We start from the raw sequence: 27,530 nt of genomic DNA on the forward strand, positions 1-27,530 counted from the left end.
AGCAATTTTTATTCATCACGTTTAAATCTTATTGTTTCGACTTAAAATCTCTTGCAATCCAATTTGGGAATACTCGTTGATAAAAATCAGTGTATCGTCTTCATTGACTTCATTTTGCAAGTTCCAAGTTTCTAATAACGTAAGTTTCTATATATGGCGCTTTCCCATCTGTTTCAACAACATGAAAGCCTATAATTGACTTGTCAGTATTGCAGTATTGTTTGTTTTTATTCACATAAATTCTATATTGAGTAGTCAGTGGTCATTACACTATATCGCTTCTTTGCATGTAATGTTTAAATTTCAAAATTAAAATTGCTTCGTTTTACATTTATCTGAAAATTAAATACGACTGAATTTGAAATGGTATTATCGAAGAAATTATTACATCACAAAGTAGGACAATTTAATCGACTTACATACAAAACACAACTAAATAAGGAATTTTAACAAAAAAAAATCCAAAGTTAACACTAGGAAGTATCAGTTTCATATCTGATTTGCATCTTTTTTATTTAAAATTTTGCTAACTTTATGTTTTATAACTTTTATTGTTTTTTTTTTTCTAAGCTATCAATTTAATACACTACCATCAAGACCTTTCATTCTTGTTGGAATGCTTGCCGCTCTTACTTAGAGCTCTCTGATTCTCTTATTGCGGTGAATCACTCCACATTCCTCTTGTGCATTGTCAAAGTTTGTTGTGTGACTTGGCTTTCGTTACAATTTTCTTCTGTTTCGATATGTGCATAGTTCCCTCCAGTTTCTCACTTTTAGGATTTTGATATATCTCATGACTTGGTTTTCTCATCTATCTCAGGGTCTTCCCCTTGGTCTTTCAGTTTCTGACTTCCATCTGGTGACCTTTTTAATCAGTCCCAGTCTCTTCGCTTTAATAAATCTAAGTATATCTTTTCCCTTCATTATGTCTCTTGAGGTTTTCGAAATGTGGCTTTATCGTCGAATCCTGAATATATTCCATACCGATCATGTTACTAACCAGGGCGTTTTATTAAGAATTAAAAAAAAAGAGTTGTTAACCACAATAAAAACAGACAAAATCGAATACCCCGGTAATATCATGAGGAACAGCAAAAGATATGGGTTGCTGCAATTATTTCTACAAGAAAAAGTAGAAGTAAAACGGGACCAGAAGGGCGAAGGATTTCCTGACTGAAAAATCGTCGTAAGTGGTTTAACACAACAACTACAATTCTTTTTGGAGTAGCAGTTTACAAAGTACAGATTTTTTATTTCTGAATAAATTGTTGGCGTTTATTAGCCTAAGATATTTCCAGTATGTTTTGTTGCCTGCTACCATTTCGATGTCGTTACTTTTTCACTTATCTTACTTTTGCCATTCACAATTACTCCCTTATTCAGAGATAGCATCGGCTAACAATATGCTTGTAAAGTCTACTATGTTCCAACATAAAAACATTCATGAACAGACTTGGGTCTCTAATGACCACTCCACGCGGAACCAAATTGACCACGTAATTATCGAAGCTAGACATGGAAGTAATGTGCTGGATGTAAGAAGCCTCAGGTGAGCAGATGGAGATACAGACCGTCACCTAGTAAGAGCAAAAATCAGGTTGAGAACATCTTCAGAGAAACCTAAGGCCAACGAAGCATTGGGACAGTGGAACGTCGAGAAAATGCAAAATGAGGAAATCCGAGAAAATAACAAACAAGAAATTAAACAGCATCTAAATACACTAGACCAAAACAATGATGTCGAAAGGCTGTGGCAACAAATTGAAAAATCAATTACGGTGTCAGCAGAACTAATAATAGGAAAAAGCAGGAAGAGAACAAGGAAATGGTTTGATAGAGAATGTCAATAAAAACGACAGACAGTTAAAGCGAAACAATATGCTTCAACAAGGAACAGCAGAAAGTAAAGAAAACTATGCAACTTCACGTCGAGAAACAAGAAAATTAATTAGAGAGAAAAAAAGGAAGTACGAACAACAGAAATATGAAGAAATGGAAAGGAATAGGCAACACTCAAATAGTCGAGCATTTTATAAATCAGTGTCAAACGAAAAGAAAGGCTTCAGATCTAGATGCGTGTCTATACTCAGAAAAAATGATGAATTAATAATAAATGAAAAAGAACTGCTCCAAACATGGCAAGAATATTTCAAGACTTTACTAAACATACATCAAGAGGAAGAACATGGAGAAAATATATATTTTGGGGTAAACCTACCGGTAGAGGACCCCAAAATAGATGAAACATTGGAAGCAATTAACAAATTGAAGAACGGAAAAGCTCCAGGCTCTGACAATATACTGGCTGAATTCCTTAAGTACGGAGGAGAAACTCTACATAGCAAATATACAAACTAATAACACTTATATGGAAATAAGAGAAAATACCAACAAAATGACACAAAATTGTAATAATCCCAATTCATAAAAAGAGAGACAAAACCAAGCGCTTTAATTATAGAGGCATCTCTCGACTTAATACGGCGTATAAAACCTTATAGAACATCCTATTAAGTAGGCTGACACCGTTTGTAGAAAATTTCATGGGGGAATACCAAGCCGGCTTCAGAAAACATAGATCAACCATAGATCAGATCTTTACTCTAAGACAGCTGCTTGAAAAAGGATGGGAATTCAATAGAACTATCCATAATCTCTTCATAGATTTTCGGCAATCATACGACAGCATTAAAAGGGATCAGATGTGGAATTCAATGGCAGAACTTTCAGTTCCAAAAAAACTTATCCAGCTTGTTAAGTTATGTGTGAATAGCTGTAGATCCAGAGTACGGATAGGTAATAAACTCTCAGAATCTTTCGAAATAAGCAGTGGCCTGAAATGAAGATGCGCTGTTACCTCTCCTCTTTAATATCATCCTGGAGAAAGTAGTAAGAGCAGCACAACTTAAAACATAATTACTGACAGTAAATGGACCAAAAGTACTACTAGCATAAGCAGATGACATTGACATTGTGGGAAAAACAGTTACCAATGTGAAGGAGACTTTTAATAAATTGGGGGTAGAGGCAAAGAAAACTGGTCTAAGGGTAAACGAAGAGAAAACCAAATACATGTGCATCAACAGAGAAAAGGGACGAGATATAATAGGGCAAAATGTTACAATAGACCCATATAACTTTAAAAGAGTGGAGAGTTTTAAATATCTCAGCAACAATCACTGCAGATAACGATATCGCGGAAGAGATTAAAGGAAGAATTCAGGCAGCAAACAGATTTATGTACCGCCTCCACAATACTATTAAATCTAAAAGCCTAGCACGAACATTAAAGATTAGAATATATAAAACGGTGATTAGACCGGTGCTCATCTATGGATGTAAGACATGGACCGTGACCAAATATACTGAAAGAAAACTTAGATGTTTTGAGAGGAAAATCCTCAGAAGAATCTTTGGGCCTTATCACGACAATAATAGCAACCAATACCGAATGAGAACAAATGCTAAGGTCAAGCAGATGTATAGAGCGAGCGATATAGTCCAAGAGATAAAATCCCAACGTCTAAGATGGGCTGGCCTGTCCATAGACTTCCTAATAACCGCCTTGCCAAGTTAACATGGGAGGAAGCCCTTAGGACGTCCATGAATGCGATGGAGAGAGAATATATGGTCAGATCTAAGAACAATAGGGCTACTCACTGACCCACCTATTATGGACGACCGTTCAAGATGGAAGCAAGTTGTGCAGTCAGCCAAAACCCACCCAGGGTTGTAGTGCTACGAGAAGAAGAAGAAGCTTTTATCTTTATTTTTTTGTCTTGTTATCTTCTCTGCTCTAGAATTTTGTTTTTCCGTAGTTAATTTTTGAATATCTTTTCCGTGCTTTATTTGCCAGGATTTTTGCCGCTTCTTTTAATCTTTCCTTATCTCTTCTCATAAGAACTATGTTATCTACATATGTTATTATTTCGCTGGCGTTGACTGTTCCTTCTATTGCTCTGTTGAGTAGTGTGATTGACAGAAAATCGTCTTGTCGCACCCCTGTTTCTATTGCAATTAAGTTTGTGCTACCTTCTTCTGTTGCTATTTTAGCTCGAGATCCATCCATAGTCATTTTTGGTAATCTGATTAGATTTTCCGGTATATCTTAATTTTTCATTTCATTTAATAATTAATTTCTTTCAATGCAGAAAAAGGCTTATCTAAAGTCTACGAAGAGGGCGTGGAGTTCTATGTTGTGTTCGTGGCATTTCGCGAAGGAAAAGGAAGCACAATTATCGAATTATTACGTTTATTATTACTGTTACGACATCAATGTACATAAAAAAATGTACATAGTTATATTTTATACAATTTTGATCTTTTTCATTTTTTTTGCTGAAATCAATATTTGAGGTCGTTTGTATGCGGTAAAGGCGCGAGCGTAAGACCTAGTGGGAACTGATTATAAACTATTTGGTTTTGTTAAATACTTCGACCATTTTAAATCTTTCGACAAAATGGTAAAAACTTAAATTGTTATTGCGATTTCATACAATTTCTTTTTTGCAAACTTTTTAGTGCGGTCGATATTTTCTGAGTTATAATGAAAAATAGAGAAAGGGGGAGAAAAGCAACATGTTGAAATAGCCCTTTTTTATTAACATTACAACACGAATGTACTCAAACAAACATTGGAAGAATAACTTTTTATACACTTTTGATCTTCTGTCTCTTAGATACATGTAGCCACATCTTCGCAATAAATGTATCAATATTATTTTCCTTTAATATCTTCTCGTTTGGAGTACTGGTAGTTCCTGTATGTACCTGAGATATCTTTAAAATAAAAAACCTATGCATAATATTTATGTTCTTTAAAGCGCCCGGGGTTACCAGAATCTTTATTATAAACACTTTTCTGAATCTTGCTTTAAAAGTCAGTATATAACGATAAAATATTAATGGTTTACGCCACTGGGCAGTAAAAAGAAGACGCAATATAAAGATTATACGCGCTAACAAGTAATGGACTCTTCAGATTACAAGAGTTTTAAGTTTCATTTTAATTTTTAATGAAGCTATCGGCTTTTGAACAGGAATCATCACGAGATTTAGAGGTTTTCATCACGCTATAAAAACTAAATGCGTAATATTTCAATGCGTTTCTAAAGAAATATATCGTGGAATAATAATTTGACTTCATTTTTAGTATTTTCGTATAAAACCAATTAAATATTTTAAATATTCTTAAAATTATTTTAAAAAATCCTGGAGAAACATAGAAAAATTTTATACTAGTAGAATATCGAGAACCATTCTCGATATTACTACATTACTGGAACAGTTGAAGTGCTTGACACACTCTCAAATGAATTCCATCCAGAACAACGTGTCAGACAAGGATGTATACTGTCTCCACAAATTTAATATATATGAGGAGCATATTATAAGAAGAGCACAAAGAATGGAAAAAGGGCATCTCAATAAAGGGTCGAAAAATAAACAATTTTCGTTTTGCATAAGACACAGCGCTTTCTACAAATAGTCAAGAAGAGTTAATTGATCTCATCCGACTAGTTAAAAACGAATGTCAAATATTTCGTATGAAGTTAAAAATATCAAAGACAAATCAAAGACAAAGATCAGATCAGATAGTTAATAGACTACATAACAATTATCCACACATAACCACCATTGACCGGTTTGAGGTTGTAAGCTCATACTTAAACTTTAAAAATGAGGTTGATCAACTGCTTAATATTCTCAATATTGACATGCATGTATGACTTTTGGAGAATGTTTTGTTGGAGAAGAATATTACGAACTCCGCGGAATTACCACAGGACAATTATTTAATATATATATGGAGAGCATATTATGAAAGCATAATATCATAATAAGATATTTATATACTCATTGACATTAGAAGTGTTACACCCAGAAGCAATAATTTCTTGAACTTAATTTTTTGGCAACATGGTAGATTTACACCAAGAATGAAACGATAACGTTGTCAAGAATTTTTATTTACAAGTAATCAAAAAAAACTTAATAATGTGTTTGGCGACCCCGTAGCTGAATTCACTCCTGTATATGTCTAGGCATTGACAAAATGAGATTGTTAATGTCTGCTTGTGGCACCTCGTCCCAAGCAACTTGAACTTCATGTATTAACTGTGCCAGAGTCTGTGGAAGATGGTGCTACGTGGACAGTCTCCTACCCAACATATCCCATACATGTTCGATAGGATTTAAATCCGGAGCACAAGGCGGCCACGGCCAAACATTAACGCCAGCTTCTTGGAGAAAGTCCATAGTTTGACGAGCAATATGGGGACGCGCGTTGTCTTGCTGAAAAAGGACGTCTCGACGGCCGTCGGGATAAGGCAGTAAAGTCTTTTGTAAGATGTCATCAACATAACGCGCAGCTGTCATATTGCCTCGAATAAAAACAAGTGGTGATCAGCTACTATAGGCAATAGCCCCCAAACCATTACTACAACTGTCCTATGTACATGCCTCTCAACAGCAAAACCGATATCCCATCGCTCTCCAAGGCGGCGTCTTACCATCCTACGACCATCATGTATTCCTAAACAGAATCGTGATTCATCGTTGAATGCTAAATTACGCCATTCTGCCACCCAATGCTGCCGTTCTCTGCACTAATTTAAACGTTGATGACAGTGGTCTGCAGCCAAAGAAAGCACTAGTCGAGGGCGGAATGAAACCAGTCCAAAAGCTCGAATGCGACGGTATAGTGTACGCATACTAACAGGTCTACCTACTACTCCAAACCATTGGTCAGCAATTTGACGCATAGTAGCAAAATGGTTTCGCAGAGCCAGTAATCTAAAGCGCCTATCTTGACGCTCTGTGGTACGCCTCGGTTGATCAGTTGGTCTTCTTCGTGTTCCTCTACCTTCGTTTGTCTACACACGACAGACACGCATGACCGTCATTACCGTACAATTAACACGATGGCCAATTTCGCGATACGACAAACCCATATCTCTATACACAATAATTCTACTCTTGTCAAAATCGCTAACATGCTGGTAATTTTGGTGTTTTCGAACTTGAGGCTTTTCTTACACTGAATACAATAAGACTGAGGAATAATAACTAAAAATTTCTATACCAACCGGTTTTCACAAATCGTTCTCTTCACAAAAAAATTTAAAAATAAAACTTATTTTAACAAAAAGTAGAAAAGATATTGTTATCGTAGCATGTTTTAAATATAGTCATTCTGTTGCCAAAAAATTAAGTTCAAGAAATTATTCCTTCTGGGTGTTCTAAACACTTCTAACGTCACTAAGTATATATCCTATATATAAAAATCTCGAGTCACGATGTTTGTCCAAGCTAATATTCAAAAATCACTGAACGGATTGTAATAAAGTTTTGTGAAAGTGTATTTCTTGTTCGAACTTAGGAGATAGGATATTTTTTAGCTCGATGAATGACCCCTATTTTATTTAATTGTAAATTCAAAATGTTTTATACGACTTCACCTCTACAATTTCAGTTCATTTGATCCATGTAATTATAAAATATTATAAAATGACGTTTAACAAAGACGGAGATGTGGCAAACTCAATCTTTTGACATACACATTTTCCTGGTGAATTTACCAATGGTTAAAGAATATTTCCCTTCCTGTGACCTTCTTAATGTCTTGAAATGGCCTTACCGATACTCTTTCCTCTATATGCTTGACATTGCTCGTAGTTTATCTGTCGATATACTAATAATCTTTTCTAATAAAATTGAAAATTTTTCCAACACAGGCACATTTAGTCAATAGACTTTTAACAAAATTCTTTGGAAATATTAAATTTGGTGTCAGTACCAAGTAAAAATATAGCCAGTTGTGCTGTATCGCTAATAACGCAACTCTCATTAAGTGCCAAAAAAGAGTATTCGAATTTTGCAGTGTGTTCACGAGGAGTTATTGCTATGCACTCGGACAAGTCTTTAATTCTCCTTGCAATGGTGAATCTTTATAAACTAATGTTTAAAATAATCTTGAATATGTTAAATCTTAAACATGTTGTCTGTGTAAGGCCAGATAAAAAGAAATAAGAATAAGACTTACTCACAATCTATTTATTCTACCACCAATGCCCGGTTTCGCATACTATAATTTGCTATGCATGTTCAGGTCTTAAGGTACATGGTAAACTTAATGCTGAAATTATAAAACCCGTATTGGGGTGCTGCCTGGTAAAGAATATACAGCAATTATGCCAGTATTATATGTGTGTGATTAATAAATATGACTTTAAAATTGATTAAACAAACAAAGTAAAATTAAGTGACAAAAAACAATCTAGTCAATTGAAATTAAATAAATAAATATCCAATAAATACTACTTACATGCTGATACAAGGATTATTATTTAGTGTTTTATTATTTTTTAGTGTTTTTTAGTGTTTTATTGTTTTTTTTGTTTTTTAGTGTTTTAGAAAACATAGTTCAAATTGTTGTGGTAAACTGGTGAATTATGTTTTCTAAAACACTAAATATTAATCATTGTATTGGCATGTAAGTAGTATTTATTGGTTATTTATTTGTTTAATTTCAATTTACTAGATTGTTTTTTGTCTCTTAATTTTACTTTGTTTGTTTAAATGATTTTATTTATTAATCGCACAATGACAAAAAGTCATATTTATTAATCACACACATATAATATTGGCATAATTGCTGTATATTCTTTACCAGACACCACCCTTATAAGGGTTTTATAATTTCAGCATTTAGTTTACCACATTTCTGTTAACCCATGTGTAAAATTTTATTTATTTTATCAGGAAATGCTATTTCTGCAACAGTTGTCAGACATTATTTTATCATCTGTCCATCCTGAAAAGTGTATTATTTTTTTACCAGTATTTGACTGACAATAGAACTATCCTTTACTATCTATTTTATTTTTATAATTATTTTATATTGACAGAAGAGATTTGTTTTAAAATCCAGAGCTTCTGCATAAGCCGCTCCGAGGAGACCTAATAAGCTCGAAATACGTATAAGCGGATGGCAGGAACCCTGCATTGAAATTAAATCTCAAACGCTATTTGCTTTATTTATTTACTTAAGTTTGTTAGTATTAGAAACTAATTCGCGAAAGATTTTTGCCGTAGTGGATCGACAGGTCGTGGATTGTAAATTGTAGATTTCATTTATCCCTTAATTTATCAATATGTCTGCTTTGTAAATTGTAGAAAGTGCACTAGACAATTATCTGAATTTTAGTTTCGCTAAGTAAAAAATCTTTGGATTTCTACTATGATTGTTATTAGATATCGTTGTAACGTCTATATATATATATATATATATATATATATATATATATACATATATATATATATATATATATATACATATATATATATATATATATATATATATATATATATATATATATATATATTAGTTTTATAATTATTCTATTATCATGGGAGAGATTAATTTTCAATCTAAGTCTCTCTGAGCAGACATAATAAGGTCAAAATACATACAAGTGGATGGCAGGACCCTGAATTGAAATTAAATCTTAAAAGTTTTTCGAATTAATTTATTAATTTTTAGTATACTATATTATTATATTATATTAATTTATAATATTAGTGTATGTGGTTTATTTTATATTCGGTTGTATTTATATTATATATTGATATATTGATGGGAGAAAGTCGATAAAATAAAATCAATTTTAGAAATGCTTGGCGATCCGCATAAACATATTTAAAGGTCATCCCTGTTATAGATTATCAAAAAGCACACAATACATAAAAACAGTTTATATTTTTACCCTTCTTTCTCAATATTTGTTTAGAACACACACTTCTTGTTCTACTGGATGATCTACTAGCTAGCAGATAATTCGATGGATACAAAATAATGATAATGTGTTTATATTTTTATCCTTCTTTCTTAACCTGTGTTTAGAACACATATTTCTTATTCTGCTGGATGATCTACTAACTAGCATATAATTCGATAGATGCAAAATAATGATGTCATTTGTGTTTATATAAGCAGCATTATGTAAATAATGGAAAAGTACCAACCAAACGAATTAAAAATATTACAAAAGATATATTTTATGAGCTATATTTATTTAGCATTTTATTTTTACATGCCCCCTCCAATAGTCAACTATCTTTATTTTGATCCTCTTCAATCAATTAAATTTAAGTTTTTTTTTCTAATTTTCTGCTATAATCATATCATCTTTCCGGTTCCAAAACAAAATGTTCCGGTCTTCTTTTTTCAGTTCATAGTTTCCCTTAGGTTGGTATTCTCCACTTCTCTCAAGGACATGGTCATCTCCATTTTATCACACTTTATAATATGATTAAATTCCCAATCCATAGATCAAAATAAGGATAAACTATAAATTATTTGACGAAAATATGTTAATAACCACTGGTCCTACACTGGTTTTAGGTTTAATTTTAATATAAGCACTAATATTTAGGACTGGTAGTTATAAGCAATCACCTACATAAATAAATAAATTTCTGCAAATACTTCAAGTATTTAAAATCAAAATATTTTAGGAGCGGAGCAGGAACATGAAATATCTTGAATACATATTTTTTTAAATGGTCAAATTGTTTCCAGCTGCTAGACAAAAGTGCAGTTTTTATCATGATTATAAGCAAGTAGTAGAAATCACAAGAAGAAACTTTTTCATGAAGGATATCTTGCTTAACTGTAGATAAATTGTAAATCAAGTGACACTTAGAAATATTTATTATTTCTATTATTTTTCTATTGTTGCAATTCTGCAAATTCTACTTACTGCAAACAAAAAAATGAGATTTATTTGCATATTCCACCAATAAAAATGCTAATCGTTCACACAATAATAGTAATCATAATAAATTAACTCTCACCTTTTTAATTAATGTTGCAGAGAAGAAAGGGACATGATTCTTACCTGGAAATAAAAAAAGACTTATTTTTAATATACAAAACAAGATTGTGGCGCCAGTATGGCGACTATATGTAAATATGGTGTCGATCTTGTAACTCTTAAGACAAATTTTATGCAAAACATTACAGCAATATTTATATACGTATTTAAGTTTTTCAGTACTTTATATTCATATCTTGCTAGATTTCAAATAACTTTGTTAAGTGAGTGGAAAATATAGTCCATGCGCTGGATTTTTGCACAAGTATGACATTATTCACGAATTATTTTTTATATTATGCCCCTTTTTTCAACTCACAGAAACAAAAAGATGAACCGTCTGTCCACACACAACAGCATACATTGAACAAAGATAGCCATATTATGACGATGGTCGGTGATGTAAGATTTGTTTTGACAGTGTTTGTGGAAATTATTTTCGTGATATTTTAATTTTCAATCCATTTTCGTACTTTGAATATAGGAATATATTTTTTAACAGACAATTGTTATACCGGCTACCCGTTACCTTTAAGTTAGATTTATTAATGACTAATGACGAGAAATAATATATTCTAACCTCTAAAATGACATTTAGTGGTTTTAGTTAAATTAAACATTAGTTAAATCTGTCTAAAACAACGTCAACAGAGTGATATGAAAGAGAGTTTTTATTTTTAGAGTAACCCCTTAAACTCTTAAGCAAAAAACCTTGTGTTGAAGTGTTTAGAATTAGAAAAAATGAACGGACGGGCTTTGGAGTCATTTTCATCTGTTCGACAGTAATGTATTGAAATGTACCGTTCGCGTCATAAAAAACTGGTACAACTCTTATTACCGAAAATCATGTTTTTCAAGTTGTGTAAGTTGATCTTGTCACATGTGTCATTCTAATTTCTAGGGCACTGTTGCCAGTTCAACGAAAATATTATATGAAATCAGCTAAAAGCAGGGCTGTGTGATAGACCGCCAGTTTTGAGTATTCTAAAAACTAAAACATCGAGCATTCTCGATCCGTCAGTCACATTAAATTTGTTTAAACATGCATTCCTAAAAAATTCTCATATTAATTTTGTAATTTTTCATTATCTCAATTAAGTACTCATACCTTGATTTGTATTTTATTATAATTTATGAAAATATTTCAATTCAAATATAGTGATAGATAAAATCAATCTAGACATAACTTTAAATTATTATAATAAAACATTACAGTGAGGTATTGGATCTGTCACTTTATAATCTACGTTGGATAAAGTATAATGTTAGTTTTTGTTAATGTTATCATTCATATAATAAATAATAAATTAATTTTGGTAGTTGGCCTGTGACTAAACTTATTGATACAAAATACAGTTCGTGTTCGCTAGGTAATTGAAGTAAAAAATTAGAATTAGATACAGTAGATATGTTCCCTGTGCCCATAATCTAGGTTTAAAGATCCTTCAAATATTTTGGATATTAGCTGAACCCTATCTCTGGTTATTAAATTTATTAAATACGGTTTTTTATTGTTAATGATAAAAATAATACCTATCTAATAATAACTTTATTTTTTTTTAATTAGATTTAGTGCAATTCCGTTATCTGTGATGGCAACAGCGAATTAATTCACGAACCACTGTATCCAGTCTGAACCCAGGTTTACATTGGGAAAAAAAAGTGTACCAGTTTTATATGACGGGAAGTGTATGTGTTTTTTTATCAGAATACTTGATCATTGAACAATTCTTTATTTAAAAAACTAGCTGCTGCATTAAACAAAATAATCATATTATATAGGTATGTGAATATAATAATAAACTAGAAAGTACTTTTTAATAAATTTGTTATATAAATGGATGTTATAAAAACAAAATTGATAAAAGTATTCTTCGTTCACAAATTGTTGAGAGCACAAAATATGCCTCAAACTCATAAAACGGTCGTAAATCATAGGCGTTCCTAAGGTGTTTATTCATTAAATAATAATATAATGTTTTAATACTGTTATATATAATATTGATAATATTTTAATACTAATATATTTAGCAAAAAAACAATTAAAACTTTCACGACTAATGTTGGTTATTATATTATATTAATAAAAATAAGAATTTAACCATTAACAATTTTGTAAATAAGAATACCTTATCTCTTTGGATATTTCAATACTAATCTTCGCGTTTAATCACTTTACTAGAAAACCTGGAATTCATATCCGAAGGTACTATTCGTTGCAAGATAATTAAGATGGAATTCCCCAGATTTTTAATAATATAATTATATTCGAAACTTAACTTGAAAGGGTGAAGTTATTACGAACGAAAACAATTTTTTTGTTTAGTACGTTTTTGATCGCATGTAATTTACGGCTCGTCGGTATTTCCGCGTCTACGGCAGTAATTAGCGTCTCGAATATTTCTTTTGCGAATTATATGCAGTGGGTGAGTGATTTTTTATTCCATATACCTACGAACATATACGTACCTTTCGCTCGTGCTCGTTTTGTTGGATTGTTTGTGATGGCTTGATCATCAAGTTTTACACCGGTACTGTTGCGTACAGTCAGTAAGTCTGTCTATTCACCAAGAGAGAAGACTATTGTCCTGAATGTTCACGATGCTCTGGTTTCTCAGAATCCCACAAACACTGTTCGCAACATAGTCGAAAGTTGTGCCAACATGACTGGCGTAGGAGAGTCAACTTTATATAGGTTCCTATCAGAAAGAAAAAAACACGGTATAGCTAACCCAAACACAAACGAACACTTAAAGAGAGGAAAAAAAGCCTATTGAAATTGATGAATTTGCCAAAAATGGTATTCGAAGGAAAATTCATGGATTTTTTTTCAAAAAAGAAATACCAAACCTAAACAAAATTTTACAAGAAGTTAGAGACAACCCGGATTTGCCTCATATCGGACGAACTAAATTGTGGCAAGTTTTAAAAGAATTAAATTTCCGGTGGGAGAAATTAGACCGAAAATCACTTTTGATTGACCGGGAGGAAAAGATGATGTTGGAGAAGAAATTATCTAAGATTTATACGAAAATTCCGGGCTGAAGAAAAGCCCATCTTCTACCAGGATGAAACGTGGGTAAACTCAGGTCATACTCTAAAAAAAATTTGGTCAGATAAAAATATATTAAGCTCCAGGCAAGCCTTTATGGAAGGTTGGTCTACTGGTATCTCCCCACCTTCTGGTAAAGGCAGTAGATTAATAATTTCTTACATTGGCAGTGAAAAAGGATTTGTTAAGCATGGTTTGTTAGAATTTCATTCCAAAAGCACAAAAGACTATCACGAGGAGATGACAGCTGATGTTTTCGAAGAGTATTTTGAGCAAATGATTGAACACATACCACCAAATTCAATTATAGTATTAGATAATGCACCTTATCATTCACGACTAGTAGAAAGACTTCTAACGAATGCGTGGAAGAAACAGGATATTCTTGACTGGCTGCGGAATAAGTATCTGCCTTACGAAAATGGAATGGTAAAAGCAGAACTTTTAAAAATTGCCCGGCAACACAAATCTAAGTTCAAGAAATACGTAGTTGACAAAATGGCGGAGAGGGCGAAACATCACAGTCTTTAGACTTCCACCCTACCACTGCGAAATAAATCCAATTGAACTCATTTGGGCACAAATGAAAAGTTATGTGACTAGAAAAAATACGTCATATAAAATACAAGCTGTACGTGAATTGTTATACGAGTCTTTATAACATATTACAAAACAAAACTGGAAAGATGCAGTAAGACATGTAATAGAAGAAGAACAAAAAATGTGGGATCTTGATAACATAAGTGATGCGACCGTAGAGATTATTAACCTAATTATTAACCCTCAAGACGACTCGGATTCCAAAGTTGATCCTATTTATTTTGAATTTGAATAGTTTTCTAATCGTAATTATATAAGGTAAGTAATAGTAGTTGTAATCGTAAGGTACTAAAGGGGAAAGGCGCAAAATTTCGCCTGTCAATATGTTCAATGTGTTTTAAATGTATCCATTTTTTTTTCAAATCCTGAGAAAACTGAAAAGCATTTTTGAAAAATTTAAAGGCAGAATGAAATATTTTTTAGAATAAATAAAAAGTTTCTTTTGCATGCAATATTTTCAATTAAAAATTATACTATATTTTCTCTTTTATTTTCACCCCTGTTACATAACATATTAAAATAAACATTGTAGAAGTTTTCAGGGACTTTCTGCCCTGAGTAATAATGTAGTCTTTCATTCTGGGTTTAAATTTTTCAAAAATATTTATTAGTTTTCTCCGGATTCGAAAATAATGGGTACATTTAAAACACATTGGAAATTTTGCCAGGCGACATTTGGCGCCTTTTTCCTTAATTAAATAAATGTATCCTTTACAAATGGCAAGAAACTTTTTATTTTTGAATAAAATAGATAGGTTTTATTGAAAAATACAATTTACATAAGTACAATTTAAAAAATATATTTATTTAGTTCAAATAAATGTTTCAATCATATACTCTACGACACTGGTCGTTCATCTCTAACCATTCAAAATACCCCCGTAATAGGATTATAAGGTATTGTATTCCTTCAGATATACGGTGGGTTAGTCGAAAACGTCTTAAACCGTCAGTTTTAGGTTGGTTTTTACTATTATATCGTATTACCTATCCTCTCTGTATTTCAGTTTTCTAATTAGGGTTAAACTTGTAGTGAGCTATCAATAGTTTAAGGAAATTAAGAAAGTCATTTATTAATCATTTTCTCAAGAAGTTTAGCGGTAGTGGTAGTAAGAGAAATATGACGATAAGGCTTTGGCAATGAGAAGGGAAGATCCTGTTTCAGGGTGTATACTAGTTCGTTCCCGCGGTCAGATTTTAATACCCCACAGAAAAGGGGCAAGGGGCATAGGTAAATTCGCTCCGGCCATATATTTCTTAGAAAAGATATTTAAATGATGTCTTCTCAAACTTTGTATTTACCTATTAATACCACACTACCATCATTGTTTAAAAAAGAATGAGTCTTTTTTAAACAATGCTACTATATAACACTACTTCCTACTTAAAAAAATATCAAAATTATAACGATAATATCACTAAAGTATTATGATGTTAATGCTCATATTCCCTTGTTCAATATTTGATTGGGTTTTTCTGTATCAGAAGTTGCAATTGATAATATATTTCTTTGAAAAGATTGGTAGGTAATTAACTAAGGGTAGGTAACTAGTATGCTAGGCTTTTTCATTATTGGAATAATAGTAGAACCACACGATCTCACTGGGATTGCTGGAAATTCCATACAAGATTATAAAAATTTAGTAGTTTGCAAAGGCATACATCATAGAACTTTTTTAAGAAGATGTATGAGATGTCTTCAGAGCCTGCTGCATTGCTTCTACAGGAGGATAAGCCTAATTTTAGTTCATAGAGGGTAACATGTTCATTGACTTGTGTAATGTCAAGAGGATCAATGGAATTATTTATAAAACAAAAGACAAGAGAGGAGTTGGAAGCAAAATAGGAATCCTATTTTTAAATTTTTCTTCAAGGTGAAGAGCGAAAGTTGAAAAAATCGATAGGATATCGCAGATAGCTTTGAAGGCTATGATAATATTAGGAACCTTATTACTAGATTGGCGACCCTGTATAAGTTTTATTTTCTTCCGGACCTGGCTTGGGCAGGTATGAATTATTAAGGATAAGAAGTAATTTTGCCCTGAAGTTTTTTTGCTTTGTTTTATTGACAGGAGATTGGCAGGAGTATTATTACGACGCAATTTGTTGAAAGCGGATTTGGATTTACGAAGAAATAAATATTAAGGAGAAAGAGGTAAAGGAAGCCTTAAGTAAATTAAAAAATAGAAAATTACTAGAAGAAGACAGAATATCGAACGAACTCAATAAAGGTCGGAGGACCAGATCTAACCAAACAAAACCAATCCAAAAAATATTAGTACAAAACAGAATAGCTCAAGAATGGGGATTAAGCTTCCTAATTACTCTCTTTAAACAGGAAGACAAATCGGACTAAACAACACTAAAATTAACAACCAAAGTGATAACAAACAAACTGAATGAATTTATAACATTATTATCCAGGATCTTATCCACTTATTGTATGCAAGAGAAATACTTCATAGGAATAATTAAGACGATCGAAAATATCTACCAAAACAACACACTTAAAGTAGAAAAAGAACTAATTGACCCTATTGAAGCTGGCAATGGGATAAAATTGGAAGATTCCCAGGATCCTCAATTGTTCAACCGTATTATGGATAAAATCCAAAAAAAAAGTAAGAAATAAAATAGGATACCAAATGGGAGAAAAACAACCTTCAATAATCTGCTATACAGACGACGTAATACTACTTACTTTCCCAAAGTGAAGATGATTTACAACGTATGCTTCACCAATTTAATATAACCGCCAGAAATTTTAACATGTTAATTTGACCAAAAAAGACAAAATGCATGGTTTATAACAGCAAAAGATGTAAATTGGAACTGGAAGGTCAGATAATAGAACAAGCGATTGATTTAAAATATTGATCATCATATTATCTAGCTACGGAAAGCTCGAAACAGAGACAGCTAGAAGCACAGATGTACGACTTAAGGTCGTGGCATATTATCGTGCACGTTGCGTTTCCAGCACATATCGTTTCCGAAAAATATAATTTAAATGGTTTTAAATATGAACAACGCACACTGTCCGGAACATTGCGTTTCAGACACTTGTTCAGTATATTCGAACACAATATTTTACTGATGCCGACGGCTGCGTAACGAGTCGTAACCTGTTTGTAAGGATAATGTTAATTAGATACCCGTCGTTTTCCCCTTGTTGTTTATTTAGGTCTTTGTTTGATTTTGATACAGAGTATTTAAAAAAAATAATTTTCGAGGCTGTTTTTAATAGGAATTTAATAATAATTAATAGGTTTAACAATTATTTTAGAATGAATAGGATCCAGTTTAAATATGTTTTAAATTTAATTTCACCTTCAGTTAAAAAACAAAATACTACATTTAACGAAGCCATACATATCAAACCAAAAAGTATTTTTAAGCCCCCTTTCAGACGGGGATACTGTATCCCAGATACGCGTATCCGAAACGCAGATATTACATAGACTCAAATGGAGCTTTTCAGACGGGACGCGCGAGGGATACAGTATGCGAGATACCGAATTCAGTATCTCGGACCTTCCTGTCGCCGACAGTATCTGTATGCCAGATATAGAAGAACCATTATGTTAAATGAACGCTTTCAGACACGAATACTTTTGCACCACATTCCATAGACGCGCGATTTTCTGTCGAATAATTGTGAATGAGCAACGAAAGAAAGAAGGTGTTTTTTGAATATAGTTAAATAATGGAGCGTGCTGTATTTGATAATGACAAATTTATTTGTTTGGTATAATCAAATCCCTGTCTATGGGATACAGCATCGCCAGATTACTGCAATAGAAATAAAAAGCAGCAGTGCTGGGTCGAAAATTCTAAGCGACAATTTTGAGGCCATGACTGCAGTACAGCAAAATGAATATGGTAAGAAATAAACATGTTTTTCTTATAAATACATAGTAGAATAGTTTATTATTTTGTTTCATACGTATACAGTTTAGTTTTAAAAGTTTGCTAATTGGAATTTTGTTATTTAACGAATATCAAACTACATTATTGTGAAAGGAATACGGTCATTTTTTATTTAGGGCGAGGTAAACAATTTACAAATTGGAGATAAGTACACATATTTATTTTAAATTTAAGTCATAGAAGCCAAATTTGAATTTCCAAAATTTTATAAGTTCTTCAAACGACTTCACAGACATTCGAAAATAATGAAAAAACTTCGATGGATCTTGCAATAAATCTTGATACAGCAAACTATACGTTCCCTTGGTTTCTTTTAATTCTACAATAGGATGAACCCACAAATTACGTCGTCTTTTCAGTTTCTTTTTATTTAATATGTACCACAGCATAACACACTCTTCTACATCCATAATCCAAAAATATAACCGCACTGCACTGCTACTATTTTCATACTGACGAGCATGCCCGTGAATCCGATACAGCCGCCATCGAAAATTCTGTATCTCGCATACAGTATCTCGCATACAGTATCCTCGTCTGAAAACCCTCTAAAAAGAAGAGGTATCACTTCTGTACAAAAGTCCTACTTGTTTATCACTTCCGTGATTATTTGTCACAAAGCAATAAAAACACATGCATAAATGACAAAATAGCCTCGAAAATTATTTTTTTAAATACTCTATATCAAAATCAAACAAGTTCCTAAATAAACAATAAGGGGAGAACGACGGACATCTAATGCACATTATCCTTACCAACCGGTTACGACCTATGTCCCGGACAGTGTGCGTTATTCATATTTAAAACCATATAAATCATATTTTTCGGAAACTAAACGCTATGTGCTGGAAACGCAACGTGCACGATAATATGCCACGACCTTTAGAGGCAAGCTCGAAAACATCAACCACTAGGCAAGAAGTAGAAGAGTAGAATGGAATGATCATATAAGCCGAATTACAACAAATAGAGAAGCTAAGATGGCAAGAGACGGTTCAACAATAGGAACACGATCAGTAGAAAAACCACGAAAATAATGGAACGACAACTTACTGGAGGCACATTGATTGAACAGTTAGAGCTACGTTTACATAAAAAGAAAACAAAGAAGAAGAAGCACTATTATTATATTTAAATTTGTCAAAGTTGAATGTGATTAAAATCAAGCTGTTACCTACCTGGTTTTTGCTACTTGTTTGGCCTTTTTTATTTGTTACCTTATTTCAACATCTTTTAATTCTTTGCATGTCTACAAAGTAAATATCACTATTAAAAGTAAGCGATAAAATTGTTGTTATTAAATGTATTCTTTAAATTATTAAAAATCAAGATATTTATCTCTTATAATGAAAGCTGTTTACCATACACTATATTCTAACATTCTTTGTTATTTGTAGCAGTAGAGTTCACTACTTCTCATGTCTTTCATCGACATTGGTTTTTTACGTATACAAATCAAGGTCTGATTTAAATACTCATCTTATTTTTTGTACCTTGTCTAAATTAAAATCTCTTTAATCCGGTTGATTCCTTATTTGGAGGATATTTTACATCTGGAAGATTTGGAAATCAAATATCATTGTGATGAATAGTAGTTGTCAGAAAAATTAATCTACCCAGGTAAAAAAATGTCTGATTGTCAAATACGGAATTATTTTAATGCCATAGGCGTAGTGTACCAAGATCAAAAATTAAATCAACATGTTTTTACAATAGAAAATATATAGATTCATAAAATTCTTCATGTGCGGCGTCTGAAGGTGATATTTTTTTAGGATATAAAAAATTTTCAAATTCGCTTATGCGGATCAAGCAGCGAAAAAATATAATTGTCCCAATCTTTTAGTCGAAAGAATACAACTATATAAAGCTCTAATATTATATGTCTCTTTGCGCAATCGGTATTGGAAATTATTAATAATTTCAATACCAATTAAAAACAAACCCAAACCATACCTAGCAATAATAATAGTAATGTCACTAAATCAATGTTAATATTGATTCAACTTAATTGAAGTTAATATTGAATTGATATTAAATTCAACTTATATTCTACAAACACATCAGTATCTACATAGAAGGGTTGTGGCACACAAACATAGTGTACAAACCAACAAATTGTTGATTTTGAAAATGTACAGATTTTGAAAAAAAACAAAACTACACAATATGTATATATAGTTCGTCCCAAACCCTTCTTTCAGTGCGTCATAGTTGATCGAATTCTCTCTAACACATTAAGCTAGAAGTGACAGAAAAAAAGTAAGTCTGTGATTATTATACATAGAACTTAGAAAATTTTTTTATCGTAAAGCTAATTCTACTTACGGATGTATAATTGGTTGGAGTTTAGAATACGCTAAATAGATATCCAATCAATGATGCGCATAAATATAATTTGACGTATATTGTCTCGATCGTGACAGTACTTTCACAATGTCAACTGATAAAATGATAATTGTCATTCCAGGTTAGTATTATCAGACATTTTACAGCGAAAATTTAATTTTGTATTTATTGTCATAAAAATATTTTAAATATGCCGAGATATATCGAGAAAGAACAAAGACTAATATTAAAATTATTAAATTATTTTCAATTAGAAAAAGAGAGATTACGATCCTGCAACTGTCAGATTTAACTAAAATGTCATGCAATAATTCTCGACATTCTTAAAATCCTATATGACGTCAAAATTAGTGACGCACTGAAAGAAGGGTTTGGGACAGACTGTAGGAGATTATTCCCACAAAAAAGATTCAAATTCTATCAATAATACGACATGTATCAAGGATCTTTTGAATATATATTATAATTTAATAAATTGAGTTTTTTAAATGCACCATTAGCAGATATTTAAAATACGACCCTGAGAAACTCGTATTTTGAAGTACAGCGATTCCTAAAAAACTGATACGACTGACGTATTTTGAAGGATAAATACTTTTTATTTACATACTGTCACTGTCACTGCGAAATCTTAAAATTTGTCAGATAACTTATTCTGTTTAACCTCCAAAAATAGCTCCACATGCTAGCAAAGAACTAAAAGCAAGAATTGTAACGACATTACAAGATGGTTGATCACTATCTGCCATAGCGAACCATTTTAACGTGAGCAGAACAATAGTTTTTAATATTAATAAAATATGGCGAGAACAAGAAACTCGAAAGAAAGCAAGGTTCTGGAAGATCAAACTACATATCTACCACTCATCAAGATCGTATGAATCCTTTTGATGATGTGAAAACTGCAAGAATTATGTCACAGTTTCCGGGAAGAAAGACAACAACTTGGCGCAGAATTAAAGCATCGCGTCTTAGGTATCGAACTGCAGCAAAACCACAAAAGAAGCAATCAAGACTTATATTTGCTTTAAACTATCAGTTACAAAATCAAGATTTTTGGGACAGGGTAATATTTATAGATGAGAAAATTTTTCAATCTTCGAAAATGGACAAAATTGGGGTGTATAGATCAGATAATAATAGATTTAATCCCCTATATGTTGAAAGATATCGAGCAGCTGGCTATTTTAGCGCCAATGTATGTGGATGTATTTCATCAAGAGGAATTGGAATAGTATGGCGTATTGATGGCAGGTTTGTTGGCAAACTTATCTGAATATTCTAGAAAATATCATGTTTCCCAGTGTAGAACAGTTGTATCTAGAAAATAATTTTATTCTCCGACAACATAATTGTCCTGTTCACACTGCAAATATAATAAACCAGTGGCTCCAGAATAACAACATCGAAACCTTACCATGGCTCAATCGAGAATGTGTGGGGGGTTATTATAAAATGGTTGAATTGGCGTAAATCTATATCTCAAAATGCTGAATAGCTGTGGCACGGTACAGGGGAGGTTTGGGAAGAGCTCTATGAAGAAGACAATTTCATAGTTTCTTTCACGCAGATGAACCCAAGACTACAAGCTCTTATCGATGCTGATGGAGATATTACAAAATATTAATTTTATTTTTGCATACCTAAATTTAGTATAGTTTTGGTCTTCCAGACTTCTTTCGAGAGTTTCTTGGTACCTCTATTTTTTATTAATAAAAAACTGTAGTTCTGCTTATGTTAAAATGTTTTGCTGCCTTTTCTGAGTATTTGGTCGTCATCAGTACGGTGCAGCTAAGTTATAAAAGAAGCATGGTAACTTGGAAAGGGATCACTACAGGAGCAATGCGACCTTTGTGGCAATAAAGTTAGAAGACCCTGTTAGTTTCCAGAGCAACAACTAACAATAACCACAAAGGAAGCTACAGCTACCTAAGGAAAGAAATGCCAAACGTTAAAACGGTTAAAACCTATAGAAAAAGGTAATGCGAGTAAATAATAAAGGTAAAAAAAAAGAAAACATTAACCCTTAATTACAGACATTCCATTATTACCACGTAACAACAGAGCCCCGGTATTTTTTACCGGTCATTATAACATGGCGTCAAATATAAAGTTAATGTATTTTTCTGTAGTGTCTAGATATAGGAAAACGGATGAAATAAGTAATTTTAATAATAAAATACAAGATTTTTAAAGAATAATCTATTAAAGGATAATTTTGGTAACATTTTTGGTCTATTGAAACAAACAGCCATAAATGCTATGAACAAAAATTTAGATTTTTTTAAACAAATAAACCTAATATAGAATCATAAAAGAAACATGAAACAGCATTTAAGAAAATCTATACATCCATAAGAAAAAATCCGCAAGAGGTAAAATTGTCAAAAAAATTAAGTGGCACATTCCTTGCAAACTCTTGCCGTGCATTGCAAACATATCGGAGTCTTGCACATTATGCAAATATGAGTGGTTTTTCTTTCTTCAGTGATTCAGTATCATGGTCTGTTGGTAAATACCCTGCATCTGAGTCCACATCATTTGCGCCATAATCAATTTCCTCATTCCATTTTTGCAAAATTTCCTCAAAATTTTTGTCACCAAATTTAACCCTCTTTGAAGGTCCAGGATGACTTCCAGAGTCCATGTCTTTACTCTTTTCCTAAAAACACAAAAACAGACCTCCGGTAAATTTTACCGGTTAAGATTTTTGATGTACGCTACGAAAGAAAATATTCACAATACACGCCGACCGCTTTGATTAGCACTGTTATACAAACTGCCCGAGAGGTACTGAGACACATGAAATTGTAAGTGCGAAGTGGTGCGGATACCACGAAATCCGCGTTTTGGGACCGCCCACCGGTAAGAAATACCGGATCTCTGTAGTTAAGGGTTTAGTAAGCCGGCTGATATTAAGACCCTCTTTAGCAGAATCAACAAAAACCTTAAGTAATTTTCCATTAAAGCCAAAGTTTCATAATTATTGCTTCACCCTGTATAATTATTATTTATACCATTGGATAGCATTTTTTATAGTCTTTTCAATAATGTATCACAAGTAGGGGTTTGCAATTTAAACTTTTTTAACATAAAAAAAGTATTTTATGGCCCCCTTACACTTCCCTGCATGAACCACACGTGTGTTGACTCGTCTAATTTATCTTCATTTGTTATCTCTATAAGTAGGTACGTGGTACCCGAAAAGGGTACTCTCGAGAATATCGCTTCTGGCTCTGTATAGCATTAATTAATAAATTGATTGTTTTTGTGACCGAACATGGTATTGTTTTTTATGGTTCTCTAGTTTAGTGTAGATTTGTTCATAGAGATAGTTCAGAGGTTATGACCGGGTTAATCTGAAAACATTATTCCGACCAATAAGTATGCTTGATCGGTGTTGCGTGACTATAGTATCAAATATTAGGCAATTTTCTATAGAATCTAATTATATTTTTTATTTTAATACAAAAAGTGTTTCGGTAATGCGAATCCAGAAATTACCTCACGTAATAATATTATCAAGTCTTCGATCTGTGTGAAGTGTAATGTTTTACAATCATTTTTGGGAATTAATTAGTAAAAATACAATCATTATTGAACATTGAGCCCTTTAAAATACAGACAAATTTTTACCTAAAGCTGTACCTCGTTAAAATCGTTAATATGAATAAAAAAAATAAAGAGTCTTCTTTTAGAATTAAAATTCTGCTTTATTTTTTTTATTTAATTAATGGCTTTGGATAACTTGATCCATTTAGCCACGATAATGTATTTGACTACTTGAATTTGTTAATGATGTATTGACCTATTGCATTTGTTAACAAAATAGTACTTCGCATGGAGGTAAATTAAAAATATAATGTAAACATCAGTATCACAAGAATCAGTAGATTGATAAAAAACCATACATTCGTTCCATTCAATGCCCTAACCAACTTAAAGTGAATATTTAGAACCAACAAGGGATTACATAATATAGAAATACTTTTCACGCTAAGGTGCCTTTCATAGCGACTTTATTACAACACAAGACAGGCAACGGCTAGGAGGTAACTATATAACACAAGGATAGACAGAAGGAACAAAGCTAGATTTATACATTCACATTACACATTCCATCCTAAATTTTTCTTTTAGTCCTTTTTAAATATTCCCAAAAAATTTGGTTAAGCCTAATATTATGGCGAGAGATATATAAAATGGAAGATTGACACTGAGGAAGAGGTATTTGTTCTTTTATCAGATTTTCTAATTGATACTTAATAGCAGCATCATTATATATGCACCCGAACATCCAATGATTGATATCGTCAGTGTTATCATTACAATCACAAAGTTCTGTTTCACTTAAATTAAATCTATGAAGATAGGCTTTCACAGTAGCATGATTAACAAGGCATCTAACAAACATTGAATATACTCTTCTATTGGGATGACTTCTTGCAGCAAAAGGCGCAGTAGGTAAAACAGGATGATTTTTTGTATAAAGGTTGTTACTTCTGTTACAAAACGCATTCCATTCAATTTCGTAGTTTTCTTTTCATTCTTGTTTACGCAGCGAGACTAAATCACTTCTATCAAGCCAGCTAATTTCTAATCCCTTTGAAGCCGCTTCTTTTGCAAAATAATCTGCTTTGGTGTTACCCGGGATACCAGCATGTCCTTTTACGCAAATGAAAGAGACTGAATTATTTCTTTTAAGTAGCTTTAGTTGATTTTCTAAAATTTTAACGATAATACTGTTTTGTATAAATGCTTATGCGAATTATCTAAAGCAGACAACGCAAATTTTGAATCCGACATGCTTTATTTATGTTACTAATCTGGACTTAATTTGTTTGGTTTCAGTAATCTAGTGTCATTAATAGACACTATATATATATATATATATATATATATATATATATATATATATATATATATATATATATATATATATTAGCCCAGGCTGTGGGGAAAAAAGGGTGATTTTGCACTGTAATCCAGGAATTTATGTAATGTGGCCTAGGTTATAAAGGGCAACTTCAGGAGCAATCCCCCAGTTCATTCAACAAAAAAATTTTTGGTTATTGTTTATTTGAGAGCGTTTATAGGTGCAAAATACGTATTTTTTGGGTTTTTTTCATTTTTAGCCCAAATTATGTTTTGTAATGGGTAATTTCTGTATAGATTATGAAAGTACCCTAAAAGACCTTCAATTTGAGCCGGTATACGTTCAATTTAATTTATTTGTTATTGAAAAAATGACAAATAAAGGTCAAAATTAAAAAACGTAATATTTATTGCAAAATTTCTTTTTTTTTTATTTTAAATGTATGACATTCAAGCCTATAAAATTACAAATCGAATGAGGTGAAGTAGGCCTAGATCACTTAATTTTTTGCTGAGATATGTTAATTAGTTTATCCCACGCCCTTCAACTTTGAATGCTCAAAGGATTGTCAAAAAAAATTGTAGAGGGCTAATTCCTATTTCATTCTCTTCCTAAAACCGTAGATTTTCATAATCCACTAGGAAATAATGAAAAACCTTTTTAACCCGTTAAAAACAATTATTTATGAAGTTGTAAAATTGCAGTTATAAACATTTAGAGCTGCAGCGCCCCCTATGTACCCTACAAATTTCTAATTTGCAGATTATTATAGCTGGCTTCGAGACGAAGATTAAAAAAAAAGAGTTTTCTACGACTAATAGGAGCCGAATCACAAAGGCTTTATTAATAACAATTAAAAAAATTTAAAACATTTGGTCATCTTGGATCTCAATGCAAAGCACGTTCCAGGTGCAATCAATGTCATGATTGTTATAACACAAAACTTCAACTTCAACTCTTTTCTTTTGCCAAGGTAATCATTTTACGACACACCTAAGTGCATGCCCTGAGTTCTCTGAGCAGACACAAATTAAGAATACTATGTCATCATTAATTCTAAATTTCTTTGATGTCTGTAAAAAAATTCCGAAAGTCTCGTATGCCAATATTGCTGCCAGAAATAGTAATTCTTTCTTGCCAGCCAACTCTCAATCATCAGTCCTATCAAGTAACTAAAAATCAATCAGCTTTATTCGGAAAAAAGTTCTTCTCATAAATGTTTTATACCAGCATTAGTCCAGAAAAATCAAATTTAAAACGACAACATTCAAGTTCTCGAGATCCTTTGGAATCAGCTAGAAAAAAAAAATAATTTCCACAATAAATATCCCTAGACAAAAAGGTGGTAAGTACGGCATCAATCTCTCAAGAAGACTTACTTGTTCAAACGGCACCTTCTCAGACATAGCTAACCCTGTAAACTTTTTACAATGGAACTGCCGCTTTCCGGCAGTTACGGAACTCTCTTTTCCAAGATAATAAAAACATATTACATGGATTCAATCTTTTTAGAAAGTGTTACCAACGAAATAATGAAAGATAAGTGTATATATATTTCAATATATTTTTGCTGACGGCTCCAAGCTTCAAAATAGGGTTGTGTAATATATCACTGGAATTCTAATTACAAAGAATCATGTCGATTGCCGAATGAAGCTTCAATATATACTGCAGAACTATCAGCTTTATTATTTGTGTTAAAATATATAGTCTTTATTGGTATGGACAAGTATATCATTTTCACCGATTGAGGAAGCATTGTGCACAAATTATTTTTCTTCTTCTCGTAGCACTACAACCCGGGGTGGGTTTTGGCTGACTGCACAACTTGCTTCCATCTTGAACG

General features: G+C 32.2%; 1 protein-coding gene and 1 long non-coding RNA gene across 4 annotated transcripts in view; both read right to left on the reverse strand.

The window, feature by feature from the left end:
- LOC140434866 (uncharacterized) overlaps positions 1–27,530 on the reverse strand; it is a 541,244-nt gene that overhangs the window by 462,053 nt on the left and 51,661 nt on the right. The gene's annotated exons all lie outside the window — the stretch shown is intronic.
- Positions 10,329–20,032, reverse strand: LOC140433442 (uncharacterized). The gene is made up of 3 exons (XR_011949969.1): positions 19,821–20,032; positions 19,638–19,708; positions 10,329–10,901 (listed from the first exon to the last, which is right to left on the reverse strand). It is a non-coding gene; the product is annotated as an uncharacterized lncRNA (long non-coding RNA).

This window comes from Diabrotica undecimpunctata, chromosome 2 (genome assembly GCF_040954645.1).
Source record: "Diabrotica undecimpunctata isolate CICGRU chromosome 2, icDiaUnde3, whole genome shotgun sequence".
NCBI lineage: Eukaryota > Metazoa > Arthropoda > Insecta > Coleoptera > Chrysomelidae > Diabrotica > Diabrotica undecimpunctata.